The sequence below is a fragment of the Serinus canaria genome, chromosome 2, assembly GCF_022539315.1.
Source record: "Serinus canaria isolate serCan28SL12 chromosome 2, serCan2020, whole genome shotgun sequence".
NCBI classification, from domain to species: Eukaryota; Metazoa; Chordata; class Aves; order Passeriformes; family Fringillidae; genus Serinus; species Serinus canaria.
In genome coordinates, this window is record NC_066315.1 from 30,553,978 (window position 1) to 30,568,687 (window position 14,710).

Below are 14,710 nucleotides of genomic sequence, written 5' to 3' on the forward strand. Positions count from 1 at the left end.
TTATCTGCCTGGGTATAAATAGTCTTTTGGAGCCATAAATGAGCTTTCTCTCTCAAAGTTTGGCTTTCTGGACATTAAACATCTTATTAAGCCCAGATTTGTCCATGGCAGGCAGTATAGAGAGGTGTTTAATCCCAAAAAGAGCATCTTTTAAGCAAATTGGTGCAACAGATCTTCCTGGGGATATTCCTCTCTTCCTACTGAGTAGTGAATAGACTGGAGGAGTATCAGAGGCAAGACAGCTAAGTTTTCCTTACTTAAAGGTTGGAAAGAAGAATCTTGATAAGTATTAAAATCAAGGGGTTTTTTCCATCCATTTTCAATATGTAGAAAGGTCATAAATTGAATATGAAATGTAATAAAGTGATAAATGAGACTTTTTTTAATAGAGATCAAGTTGCTAAAATGGGTAGTTAAATTCCCTAAAAATAAATTAAACTGCAGAATCTTCAATATTAAAAAAAACTTTTACACAAGTTCTTTACATGGATTTTAAGAGTGGTGTTGTGGAACTCAGAGGTGACTTTGCAGTAAGCTTACCACTACACTTCACTGGGAAAAAAAAAATAACATAAATTCAGCTATCAGTGTTGGTGATAGGAGATTCTATTGGTTTTGTTATTTTGCACTAGCACATGAATGATCTGTAGTAGAAAAAGAGCTTTCACCTCAGATGCAGCTGTCATTTCAGTTAGCAGTAATCAGTAGTTTAGAAGGGGTGCAGATATAGATACGTGATGTTGAATGTGAGGAGTGAGATACAGTGGGTGGGGAGATCCCCAGCAAGCTCCCAGCATGCAGGTGTTAAGCTTTCTCCTAGTCCAGCTGCCTTGCTAGTGTCTGCTTCTCCAGCTCTTTCAGCTATCCTAAATACCCTGCACTTACCCTTCTACACATACAGATTGGTAATGTGCACACAGATATTTGGGTTGGCAATTAAGAATTATGGAGGGAGTGGGGTTAATATTCTTCAAACCTCTGGTCACCTTCAGGATTGGATTGGTCCATCTAGAAACTGTTTTTCAGGTAAACTGCAGTTAAAATCCTTCTTTGCAGCACCTGGTGTTGGTACATTTAGATGACACTACTAATGCACTAAAGTTTTCCAAGGAATGGAAGACCCTAAGGAGAAGAAAGGCTATAAAGCCAATTGTGGTGTTTTTGTGATTGTTTCAACAATTTGGTCCTTGAGCTGAAAGGGAGAGAAAAAAAACAGGATGAAGCTGGCCACAGAACAAATAAATATGGCATTGGCTCATATTCATTACAACACATTGGATAAAAATGAACAATGGCAACTATCAGCTTTCATGCACTTCCTTGGAAAAAAAAGCAGTGTTGTGTAACTTGGCCAAAAAGACGACGACATGTACCAGTGCACTTAGACAGCCCAGAAGGGGAGTCAAATGAGCACCAGAAAAAAGCAGCTGTTTTATTTGGAGGTCCTGTTTACTTGGAATATTTATTACTTTCATCAAAAAATATCAGTTATATCACTTGCACAATTTCTACTTTTTTGGTTTTCATAAGAATTCCAATAAACTGATTTTGCTACTGAATGGGAAAGATATTAGAAAGATTCAGAGACTTGGGGGGATAGAAAGAAGAAAGGTCAGCACAGAAGAAAAGGCTTAGATGAAAGTATGTCAGAGCAAAGCTTCCCATGAAAGATTATTGAGAATAAAGCTTTTTTTTAAACAGACATAAAAAACAATATATAAATCAAGAGCACAAAAGCCCTGTTTTATGATTTTTTTTCTGGTGCTGTTTAATTTTTTTATATCTTTTTTAGCCATTGTTAAAAAACAGCCAAAACTTCAAAGGCACACTGCATGTGTTCTAAATCAGGACTTCAGTGCTGATGTATGACAGCACAAAAATTAAAACTAAATAAATGTGCTGTCTAAACTACCATATTTCTCAAAAAATTACTTTAAAGGCTTTAAAAAATTAGAATTATTGATTGATCTTACTTTACTAACCATAATGCTTTCACCAGAGTAAAGGACAAAATATCATATTAAAAAGAGACAAAGAAAAAAGAGTGTTGTCTGAACATATCTGAACACCTGTATTTGGCTGTCTTGCAGTTTTGTCAGACAGGCAAGGGGGAAAATGAAACTTTCCAGTGATTTGTCAGATAGTCGGTATGGACTGCATAATTTTTCACTTTATTCACTGTTTTCTGAAGGCTCCTTTACAGTCTGCGTAAATTGATAAAAACAAGGCAGGATAACTGTGAAGGAAAGAATAGCATTTCTGTTCTATCACATAAAAATGGTTGTAGAACAAATGTATTCTCATGAAAAATAGTTTGTGTAAGTTTTTTGTACTATTTTCTTTTCAAAATATGAACTTATTAACAAGTTGAGTTAGCACTCCATTTTAATTTACCTACTTTGCGTAGGATCTTGCTGTTTTCTCTTAGAAGCAGCATGTCTGACTCTAAAGGTGTCTGGCCACAGCACACCCATTAAATCTACTTGCAAAAAAAATTGCATGACTGAGGTCTTTGTGGCGTCCCTTTTCCTCTGGCCTCTACTTTTACAATGGCCATTTGCTGTTCTTCCACTAAGTCATCTTGATTTGTATTGACTCACTTGTTTTATCAGGTTACAAAAGGGGCAAGTGGCCCAGGCAAATAGGAATGCAAATGCTCTTCTTTTTCATAAACATTTCTTTTACCTCTAGGACTCATTCATCCCATCCCTGCTAGTGTTCTTTTTTCCAATTCTTATTAAGAAATAGTCACCAGCTCTAATTTATGTTCCTATTTGAATCTGAGGAGTGGTATTTCTTTGCAAAGGTTCCTGGATATTTGTGTGATCAAGAGAACTGTTATCATTTTATCTTATTTAATCCCTACTCGGTTCTGTTCAATTGCTTCAGTTACACATTAAGAGAGCAGATACTATGGGACATCATTTTATGAGCACTAGTAAGAAATAGATAATTAAGTTTAGGAGGTCAAAGTATGCAGTGTTCTGGGAGTCTCTAAGCTGAACATAACATCTGGCAAATACTAACATATGTTTACAAACAGTGTTACAACCATGAAACAGGGCTACAGTACCTGACCTATTCATTTACTATTACTTTGATCAGTTCTATTACTGCCTGAAAGATTGACCATACTTAGATGTAGTAGAAGGACAGGGATAACATCCTGGAGAGTTTGACATATTCTGTGCTGTCCCAGCTTTAATCACCTGACCCTGGTATCTCAGCTGAAAGCCCAGATCCCTGAGATTGTTAGTGGTGCCTCCAGAGGCTGACTCAAGAGTTCCAGAGCTCTCCAGGAGTGGCTAACCTCAGAAGAATCTCTCAGAGTTAATTGCAGATTTTTTGATGTATACTAAGTGCTAAAGTTGCCTCTCCGACATACGGAATTCAGTTTGCCAGAATTCATCTTGGAGCCAGTTACTCTGAGGTTTTAAATGAGCTGCTCACATAGATAACACTTTTTTTTTTTTTTAAATAAATTTTGTAATAAAGGCTTTGCAGTGTTTCATGAAGGAAAGGGTTCATCACTGTTTCCATACAGACATCACCTAGAGCACACGTATGGAAGTGATATGTGTACTTTTCATATTGAAGTCTTCAAGATGTGGCCTGAAATTTTGTTGATAGAAAAAAGAAATATCAAGAATTTAAGACACTGCACAGTTATAGTGGGAACAAGTAGAAGTTACATTTTTGTTGTCTGTGTTTCTGCTTCTGCCTTTTTCTTGAAGAGGTCCACAGATTTTTTTATTGGTGGCAGAAATTTGATGACTGATAAGAGAATACTCTTGGACAGGCAAAGTGTCACTACCTTTCCCTATAATACTCCCTGCTGTCCAATGAACTGCTAAAACCTGTCATTTCTCTTCTCTTCATTTCATTCCTAATTAAGATAATATCAGCAGATAAAATCAAATAAATGAAAAATTTGAATCTGGAACCACTGAAAATAGGATAGTAGAAACTCTTTCCAGAACAAGTTTTCCAGTTTGGCACCAACATTTATCCATATGTAGGATGAATGAGTTGCTCACTTCAGTCTTGCCTGAAATTGTTTACACACTCCTTCTCTGGAACAGTAAATCTAGAAATTGCATACAAAAACTCTGCACAAAGGAACATTATTTGGGTTGTAAGGTCAATTGCTCTGAAGTTAGACCAAGAGAGATTTATGATTGCTTGCACAATGGACCCCTTTTGCATATGCTGTAAGATAGAGATGTTAATTAAATGAACATCTACTATTCTGGACCTTTGCTTTTCTCTGCCTAGAGAGAGACACGTTTGGGGTTTAACTATTAGACAGCAGTAAACGCTAACTTCTTAATTTCTGTCTAAAGCTAAAAACTATAGGAAATAAATGTTCCTCTACCTGTCCTCTTTATATCAGTTTTTTTTCTGTTATCCACTTTCCAATAATTAAGATCAACTTTAAAACCCAACAAGTTCTGTGGTTGATAAAAAAACATGGCACTGTGGTACCCTAAATTTCTTGTTTCTTAAATCTTAATTTCACCATTAAATCTATTTTTTTTTAATTTTTCTATCTTCCAGTGTGTAACATCAGCTATCAGGTCACTTATGAAAAGACACAGCCAGAAATTTGGGCCAAACTCTGATGTAAATATTTACTTGCTTGCATTATATAGTAGTCCCACAGAACAGGTAATAGTCATGTCAAAGGCAATTTCTCTCGAGCATTTCCAGACATAGTGAGAGTACAGGAAGACCCAGTACAGACTGTGCAAGAAGTAAAAAAAATCCTAGCCTGAAGGGGTCATAAGGAAAATTCCTGCCTGTTTCTTGGGCATCTGAAACAGGATAGGAAAAAAAATTGGTTTTTTACAACTTTTTTTTGCCTGCAGCCACACACAACCTGCTCGGTCACACCTGTATTAGCCCTGCTGGTTGCATGTGTTGGAATTCACACCTTTTGAATAGACAACATCCAGATCTTGCTCTGATTTGTATAGATTTTAGCAGTAAATAAATGTTCTTTGTTAATAGCTATCACTGTCAAAAATCATCTTACGTTTGGAAATGTTTTTTTTGTTTACCTATGTGCAAGCACGTGTCTTCAGATATGTTTTCTTCTAAGATCTGAGCATTCAATCCTTGCAAGAGTTACAATAAATACAAAGATTTACTGCTTGAGTTCACATTGGGTACAAGGAAAAGAAAAACCAAATTTCTTTGGTTTTTGTCTTTGTTAAAAAGACTTCCAGGCTAGACTTTGAGCTATTCCAGGTTGGACTAGGTGCATGCCAAGGCTCATGAGCTCGAGGTGGAATAATACATCACCTGAGAAAAAGATAGAAGCCACCTTTTCCACTGCCACTAAGGATTTGTATTTATGGAAAGGTAGTTTGAGTTTATTTGTTATGACCCATTAGAAAAAGGCGTGGTCTGGGAAGATATATAAGTAGCTGAAAGGCTAGAAGGAGCAACTGCTACTGGTTCCTCAAGTCCAGATGAGTTCAGGTAACTTGTGCATACACTTAAAATTTCTGTACTGGTTAATAAAATGTGGATCTCCAAATACGCATTTGAGCTTTAATGTGCATTTAGTTTACAATTTCTAAACTTATTTTACTATAGTTAATAGAAGAAAATTGTCTGCTTTTAATAGGCCAAGTTTTTGATCACAGTTCCAGAAATATGAATCCGTTGCAGCCATTGAATTACTTCAGATTTTGTCTCTGTGACAGTATGGTAGTATGCCTGAATAAATGGCAAGAGATGTGATTGCTCCTAGGGAGACCACCTTGTAGTCAAGTACCTGCTTATTTCAATGTTTTCATTGCTTTGAGGGTTATCACTAACACTTTTAGCCACACATACAAACCTGTCACCCAGCACTGTGTCAGCTGCCTGTGTTCAGACCTCCTTTTAGTTAGCAACTTATCACTGAGGAATCCAGAGTTCACTGAATTATTTCCATGTTAATATTGCTGGGGCACTGTCTCACCTTTCTCTGCAAATAAAGGATACAAAAGTATATCTCTGGGGAAAATTCAGAAATTCTCTGCATCCCCTTGTAAAAATAAGACTATAAACTTTGCTCTTTTTGCTTTCTGACCCTTTCTGGTGGTTATAAGAAAATCTGTTTCCTTGACAGAGTTTTGTTTTGTACTCACATTCATTTTTTTCTTGCTCATCCTTCCATGCCTTTCTATTAGCCACAAGTATATTTATTTGTCCTCTTATGCAATAACAGTCTCTTTTATTAACCAAACAAACACTTCTATCCTTTTCCCAATTATCTTATGTCCCTTGTTTTCTCTCATCTTTATCTCTCTTGAGTAGTTAATATTACTAATTAATTAATTCCCCCCAGCATAAATTTTAGCACTAAAACCTAGGTAAAAACAGTGAGAATATGCTACAATTTTGGTCCATGGCCATTTATTTTATGAAATTAAATCAGGAATTTGGCCAAAACAGAGAATGACTAAAAAGTTTATCCTGTGCTGAAGTGACCACTTTATGTCCTAATGAGTGGAACTGTTCTGAATTTATATTTCTCCCTGTTTATTTATTTGTAGTGACACAGTTGAATGCTTTTCTTTTCTATGGTTTGTAAGTGGCTTTGCTATGAAGTTTGGATAATTTTTGCCCAAACTCTCAGCTACTGTGGCTCTTCAGCTTTCATCAGAGCAAAGAGTAAATTCAGTCCTGATGTTGCAATTTGATTTACCTTATTTGCTAAAATTCTAGAGCCACTAGAGAGCTTTGAGCCATTGCAGCAGGTTATTTTACTTCTAGCTGCTAAAACTCTGGAGTGAGAAACAGTAGCTGTTCTGGTAGTAGATTTTCAGTGACTCCGGCTAAAAAAGCTGATGTGCTGTTTTCCCTTGAAGAAGAAATAACTGTTGCTGCTGAAGAAACAGTATCTCAATGTGGAAGGAATGGTTTTTGCCCTGTTGCGAACTTCCCACTTTTAAGGAGAATGACTAAGATGACTGTTGCAGCTGCAACAACATCTGGAGTCCTCAAATTACCTTGACACTAGTTAGCTGGATTTAGGTCTGACTGTAGCACAGAAATACCATTGTTTGTCTTGATGTTTCTATTGTTCAATGAAGATTACCATTTATTTTAGGTTTTCCAGCTTCCCTTAATACTGCTGTCGTGCTATGGTAACAGCAGAGATGGTGGTAATTTGCTTATATATGGATCCTGCAGAATCAGGAGAGATTGTGCTCCTCAATCTGACAAAATCCAGAAAGCAGTATTCCTTGACTGCTCAGCCACCTGAAGGCATCTTTCACCCATGTCAGCTTATTGCTTTAACTTTCTCTAAGAAAAAGTAGAAAACCACTAAGTAAAAAACTCCATAAGGCTTCTGAACTACTAATTCTCAGGCAGTGATTGGTGGGTCACCCCTTGGCTGCAGAATCTCACAGAAAGACTCTTTCAGATAAATGTATGTAGGACAACTGGAAAAACAAGGATGAGATATTCAAAATTCTAAGAAAATATTTTATTTTCATATGTATTTCTTGGGGGATTGGGGGAGGGTTGGGGGTGGGGAGGTGGCGCAGAGAGAGGTAGTGTGGTAGAATTTCTGTGGAAACATAGAGACCAGAAAATAAAAATATCTTCTATGTAGTTCCACCTGTTGTGCATGACAACAAAGTGGCATCAGTCCTGCCTTCACCTGAAGCCTGTGCAGCTCCCTGCCACCTTTTCTTGTGCTCCCAGCAGATTCAGGCTCCTGCAAACTGTGCTGTGTAATAACATGACTGACAAGGTTTGGGACATAACTTCCCTATTCATGGAGAAAGCTGGATAGAGCCACCTATGTCATTCAAATGGTAGCTACAGCTGCTTTTACAATTCCACCATTTCATGGCTTTTTTGTGTCCTTCTAATAATATGAAAAGGTACACAAGGACTGTTGTCTGGGTTGAAATCACATCCTTAATTCTTACTCATTTTTTGTAACAGGACAACATAATAGAAAGTTGCTCAATGTATTTTACTTGGGAATTGCAATTAAGCAGAAGGCTGTAAGGAGTCAGACCCCAAACCTAGTTTCAATACCATTTCCTCTAGCGAGTTTTACACATTACCTTTTCAATAGGTGGTGACAGGCAGTGCATTTCTGGGTGATTATAGCATGTGTCAGGTGGGGTTAACAGGCACAGGGCCAGAGGGAGAGTGAATAACTGTATGAGATGTACAGTAATCCCTTAGAAACGCAGAGCCTTATTCCCTTCTGATTTCATAAAATTATGTTTATTAAACAATGTGATCCAAATCCTGAGGGGCACTAGACCTCTGATACTAATACTGAGTTCACCAGGAAACTTGTTGCCAAATTGGTCAGGAAATAGATTGTTTACTTCAAGTCTATCCACCTACAAGAACCTCTCCCTGATGTGCTTATTGTATGCATGTCACTAGCCTTGGAATGATGAATTGTCCACATCTGGAGGCTAGGTCTTTAGATAATGCTGTATGATGATTAACACTGGCTAAGGAATGAGCTTTTAATTTAATCTGATATGTTGATGTGCTAGGGTCGGTGAATGACTGCAAATAAAGTGAGAGCCTTAATTTGTATGCTCTGAGAAACTGTATAAGTTGGAAAGATCCTTTAGTTCATGTTGATTTTCTTGGCAGAATATATTAGACCATCTTCAGAAAATGGCAGTCAGTCCTTAGCTTCTGAGTGATGGGGTTTAAATCAGATCCTTTGTGTTAGCCTCCTGGGTCAATTTAGCATTAACTGACTTGGCTTTTCATCAGTTAGAAAAAGAAATAAGGCTAGATCTTCCCATCAGATTGTTTTCAGTTATAACTCAGTGCCCACATTTCAGCTATTCATGTATAACAGCAGAAACTTTGCCCCACATATTTTAAAAATGTGTCAAGTTGATTTTATAGGCAGTAGCATTATAATAAACTTCTCCAAACTTAATCAAGCTTACTGATTTATTTGGATAGTCAATAGTAGTATCTGATTTTCATTCCAGCATGGATTAGAAAAAAATTCCTCATACTTTGAATTATTTTTTTATCAGATGTCTTGTTTTTTAGCCAACCCCTTACTGAGACTAGACTCAGATTTGAAGATTTAATCATCTGTAACTTGTAACATCAGATGCATATATTGTATATCAGTTTAATCAGGCAACTTGATCAGATTTGGAAGAAGTTATTATGATAACAGTAATACCACATGCTCTATCAGCTTGGCACATTTCACAATATGTGGGACAGATTTTCACAGATAATTATTAGTCTGATTAGTCTATTTCCACAGAATCCTTTTTTAGGGTTTTGAGTCTCCAGGAAAAAAAAAAAGAAAGAAAAAGTTCTCCAAACTCCATGGAGAATCCCCTCACCTCACAGATGAAGCAACAGCCTTTTTCAGGGAGAACTTAATCCAAGACTCTGAAACACCGCCTTGATATATGAAGTCTTACAGCTTCTCTCTTCTGGCTTCTGCTTTCTGATGCAAAACAACTACTTGTTCTTGAAAACCAGGGTAGATCTGTGTTGAATGGATCATGTATCCTGTCTGGCTTCACTTAGTAAAGGATTTTCTAAATAGGAAGCAAAATAAAAAAAAAAAGAGAAAGGATAGCAGGACAGTGAAGAAATTATTGCTTGGGCCAGCTATAAGAAGGGGCAGACATTAAGGAAATGGAGAAGAAAGGAAGGCACAGAGCAAAGAGCTAGCGAGCACAGGGCTGAAAAACATCCTGCCTGTTTTGGGAATATCCAAATGTCCCTGCTTTGACTTTGGCAGCTGAAATCTGTGGTTGAATATTTTCCCTCTGAATCCACATAACAGCACTTTAACAGTTCTAAAGCTTCATAATTGTTTTGTATATTACTGTGACCTTTCCTGGAGGGTGAAGAATAGATAAAGCTTGATAATGCAAGTTACAAAAGAAATGCCATCCTTTTATTTTTGCCAATAATTAATTGGGAGAAAAGTCTGGGGGAGTGTTCTTCCTCCATATGTTTTCTCTAAGAAACATTTTGCCTGGTGGTCTGTGCTGACTTGTGTCGTGAAGTTATAAAAGTTCCTCCCTCATGAAGGACTAAGCAAACGCTATGGACTGTAGGCACACTTGGATACATCCATATCTCAAGTAAGTTGAAAATACCATCTTACTGAGCATTGCAAGGTCACCTCTTCCTGTAGCAAGACAGGTTTGTAGTATTTGACTTCCAAAGAGGTACCCTATGTATCCTTGAATATATATTGAGATTTAGTAAGTCATGTTCTGTGTAACAGCTAAAGAACAGCTAATTAAGAAAAACATATTACTGTAGACCTAACAGGCATGCAATAAAAACATCTATTACATAAATTGTTATTTCATAAAAATGTGTTCCTGAAAGTATTGGTATTTATTTAACATGCAATTACTGTCTAATTTAATATAAATTAAATGCCTGCTTGAGACATGTAATTTGAAGTGTTTCTGAGCTTCCTTCTCCTGTATTAAAAGCAAGAAATCAACAGCTAATGCCTGGAGGCCAAATGTACCATTTAAATTCAGGTACCTCAGCACTAACATTTGTAATTTCAGCCATTTGGAAAATGTTTTTCATAAGAATGTATTTGGCGTTAAAATCTCCTTTTCCCCCTCACTCAAGGCCATGTCCTGCCAACTGAGTCAAGTCTCTGACTTCATCCAAATAAAGTTTTGATTGAATAAAAGGTCCTGAATTAAGAGCTGAGAATAAAATATGTTCTCTTATCATAGAACACAAACTTTGTAAAATATCCCAGCCCCTGCTAGTGCTGTAAGGGTAAATTATCATTTGACTCCTGTATGGACTTATTTATTTAGGACACGTAGCCTGGTGACTCAGGAAGTTATGTAAAAACTGACCCAGTTAATTTTAGATGCTATTGTTGGAAAAATATCAATGAAAATTAATCAAATAGTCACGAAGGAGCCACAGGGAAGGAGCACGGAACACTGGTGGGTAGAATTTTGGCAGAGATCATTGCAACAGTTTTAATGAGAGGAAAACACATTGTCAAGTAAATTAGAGAGTAATGACATGATTAAATGGTAAATAATAGTTAAATACATGCTTGGAGGTCCAGGACAGAAACTGTGGAGGTTTTGTGTTTTGCATGTATTCCTCTCCAGGCTGCTTTTAGCATCCAGAGAAGCTCACCAGAGCTCTGCCTGTAATTTAGGGTTGGGTTGTAACTTTTAAGACACTCAAACCAAAAGAGCTGTCGGGGCTCTGCTGCTGAGGCTGAAAAAGCTGATACTTTCTCCATGATTCTAAAGCTTCTCCAACATTTTGGTTGTTGATGTATCCTTGTTCTTTCACCCGCCATCTCCAGTGTGCAAGGGCCGGCACTGTGTCTTTGTTCAGCTTGCCATCACCCAAAAATGACTGCACAGGAGACATCTGCTCTCCTTATGCACAGTGGGGGAGAGGGAAGGGGTCTCTCTTCTGAGACAGGTTTATTCCCCCTAACTGGGTGTTTGCACATTTGCTGGCAAGCAAATTGAATTGCATATGACTGTTTATGCAAACAAGGAGTGCTGTGGTGCTGGCTGGGAGCTCACCCCATCCATATGGTTCCTTTCCCTGTCTGCTGAGGAAAGGATGCAAAAAGAATAATGTTCACAAGTTGTCTTCATTCTCAAATGCTTTTCTTTGCAAAATGGGAAGTTACCCACATGAACTCTGACTGGTTACCTTTACTTCAAGCACACGTAACATAACACACGATGCGTAAGGAGCCTGTCAGAGGGGAACTGGCCTGGATAAGAGGTGTTTACCTGCCTTCTGCTTGCCACTGTGCATTTCATGTTATCAGAGTAAGGATATCTCAAAAACAACGAAAGAAAACTGAAATAACTCTGGATTCTCTCTTTACAGGGTTTATATATATATATTTTTTGGTTTTCTGTAAGTCCAGGTAGAGTACGGTTGCTCCATACTCCGTACTCTACCTGGACTTTGCTCTGACTTTGATCAAATGAGGCTTCAGAAACCTCATCCATGCCATTCCTTGCTGCTTAGAAGAACTAAAAAGAGTGAGGGGGGAGCTTGTCTGTTACAAACAGAAAGAAAACCCCAGGATCCTTACTAGGGCATCAGTCCACTAAAAGATGAATTACTTCCTTAGATGGTAATTCAAGTGATCAGCACACTGTGTCCTTCAATAACAGCCTAACAGCTTGCTCATTAGTCTAATAGAATAATTATTTTCTCTCTTTCCATCTTCCTACATTAGAATAATTTCTTACAAAAGTCTGAGTATTGTATCTCCTCCAATAATAGTAGTGCAGGACAGGAAAAGGTATAATTAGAAATTACACTTTATGTTTTTGGTTTAAAATTTTGTATTTTTGCTTCAAAGGTTGGCAGAAGGTTGGCTCATAGACAGATTATCTGTCCAATGCATAACATGGTTTATAATGGTTACGGTCTTAATCTAGTCTTCTCTGTTTGGATGTACTTTGTACACCCCAGGTTTTTTTTTTTTGTGAAGAAAGTATAAAACACCTGGTGAGTAGGAATTTCAGAATTATTTACTAATGTTTTGTTTCTTTTAGAAATCAAATAGGATGATAGCAAATGAATATTAAATGCATTTTCAAGTTCTACCCAGGATACCCAAGTGCTGGATCTGTTGGTGAAGCAAGCTGTTTCATCTGTTGATGAAACTTTTAATGCATAAATTACAGAAATTATGAACATAATATTTGGCCCAAAACCATTCTCGTAATTTCCAGGCACACTGCATGAGCCTAATTTAAAAAAAATGCAGCACTTCTCTGAAATGCAAAATCACTGAGCAAATTTGCAAGAAGATTTCAGCAGGTACAGTAGAAGGGCCAAGAACTGCTGCTGATTTCTAAATATTCATGTGAGTTGGAAGGCCCAGGATTCAAAATACTTGTCTGACTCCTTTCTAACCTTAAGTTGGCCAGTGCTTGATCTCCTTATATCAGGGGAGATGACGGATTCTTTTAATGGTGCTTGTTACTATTTTCTTCTTGTTTTCATTAATTATTTGGCATGAACTACAGCCCATCTTAAAACTATTACTTCACTGGGATTCCTTTCTTTCCATTTTCTTACTTTGCACTCCAGGGGATTTCCTTGAGGAAGCTAACATCTTTCCTAGGTTGCTGCAGTGACATGGGATCCAAGTTTCTTTGTTAACAATTTCCATAACACATTCAGTCACTGGCGATGTTGGTACTGTTGACCAAAGTTATTTCTCCACTTTCTAGCAAGCCACCTTTACTTTCTCATGGCAGTTATACTGAAGGAAAGCCCCATCATGTTAATTTGGGTTGAAATAGTTTATCCTGTTACCATGATCTCTGTTTGGAAAGATGCTTTCTGTGTGGCTCACTGTATCCTGATTCAACTCAGGGGTGACTATTATAGCACTTTTACTAGGAAAATCATCAGGAAACCAGGCAGACAAACTAATATTGCAACAATGACAATGGGTTATATTATGTATGGTTGTCTAAATGAAGAAAAGGCATAGCAAGAGCCTTTACATGTATTGCCCTACAAACCTCAGAAGATTGTGATAAGGAGATGGCAATATTTGCAGTAATACAAAATTCTCCAATGTGCAGGGGAAACATAGTAGAGCTTTCCCTTCACAGAATCTGTGTAACACAAAGGATAACGTCATCTTAAAAGTGCTGTTGGATTCCTCACACACTGCAAGGGCGAATTATAGATGTGGGGAGCCTGTGCCTGTTCATTCTTCTTCATTTCCTGTAAATGTTCTATCTTTGACTCACTTTACACTGTTGGCACTGTCTTCTTATGGATCTAAAGATCTCATGTGTAACATGCAGACAGAAATAATTTCTGTAGGTAAAAGACAGCAGAAATTGGCTAAAGATCAAAGGTTGCCCTCATTCCACTCCTTCCTTCACTTTTATTATCCTTGTCTAAAATTGGTCTTTTGTGGGGGGAGGTTGTTGAGGGTTTTTTTCTTTTTTTTTTTCCTTTCAGGAGGGAAGGCTGAGTTTAAATGGGAGTTTAAGGTTTTGTTTGTTATTCAGCCCTTTATGTAATTGGAACCATGGTGTAGGTACTTTGCTAGTACCAAAACTGCAGTACTTTTAGGGTACAGAAGATTGGGCAGTGGCTCAAGGAAACAGTATTTCACCTCAAGTGTTTCTATGATCATCTATATGTTATGTGACAAGTAGAGGATTTTTTTTTGGTGGGGGGGGGGATTTATATCTGTACAACTAATCCAGATTTTATGTAGTTAAAGTTCCTATTCTTAAAACAGTTGGACATGTGCTTAACAAAGCTGTCCATTTTACATCCCAAGATGAAAACAGAACTAAACGTGAGTTTGGAAAATTTCTCTGGAAAATATGCTTGTAATATTCACAGTTTTAATTTTTGGTGGTCTTCTCCACTGGAACACGGTAAAAAGATGTTGATTTTTCTGTCTTTATAGAACTCCAGGGTTTAGCAGGTACCTTCTAATGCTTTATTTAAGGAAATGAAATGCACTGGAATCAATAGTGATGGCCATTAATGAGGCAACTAGTACAGATCAAGTGGAAAAGTTAAGAACAAGATGTGATGTTTATTTAACTTCAATAGTTTCAAATCTTTATTTATCATTTCTTACTTGAAAGAGATTAAACAAAAACAATAGCTGTCCTAGGAAACTACCACAAAAATTTTTCCAGAAATCTTCACTCCAAATTGACAT

At 37.3% G+C, this 14,710-nt stretch overlaps 1 protein-coding gene across 1 annotated transcript in view; it reads left to right on the top strand.

The window, feature by feature from the left end:
* The window catches only part of LOC103812865 (histone deacetylase 9), a 149,874-nt gene that overhangs the window by 104,281 nt on the left and 30,883 nt on the right, over positions 1-14,710 (top strand). The gene's annotated exons all lie outside the window — the stretch shown is intronic.